The sequence below is a fragment of the Fukomys damarensis genome, unplaced genomic scaffold (assembly GCF_012274545.1).
Source record: "Fukomys damarensis isolate Sample0158 unplaced genomic scaffold, DMR_v1.0_HiC HiC_scaffold_21, whole genome shotgun sequence".
Classification (NCBI taxonomy): Eukaryota; Metazoa; Chordata; class Mammalia; order Rodentia; family Bathyergidae; genus Fukomys; species Fukomys damarensis.
The window spans coordinates 37,522,169-37,522,469 of record NW_022900933.1 but is presented as its reverse complement, the minus strand read 5'-3'; positions in this window follow the sequence as shown (position 1 = coordinate 37,522,469).

The following is a 301-nucleotide window of genomic DNA, read 5'->3' as shown; positions in this document are numbered from 1 at the left end:
ATTCAGCGGTTGATGGAAGCCCGGGTCTGAGGACCAGTGCCTGGAGGCGCCTGAGAGGGAAGTGTGTCCTCACCTGTCCCCCAGAACTTGGACCTCTCGCCCACTCTGCAGGAGGCTGAGGCAGGATGATCACGGCCCACGGGGCAAACCCCTTCCACCCTGTTCCCGTCCAGGGGTCCCGGAATGGACGGGAGGGTCTCAGTGACGGCCCCATCTGTGTGCCCCTCCGCTCCAGGAGGGGAAACTGAGGCCGGGTGAAGGGCCAAGTCCAGGAGCTAAAGAGTGACGGAGTCCAGCACTG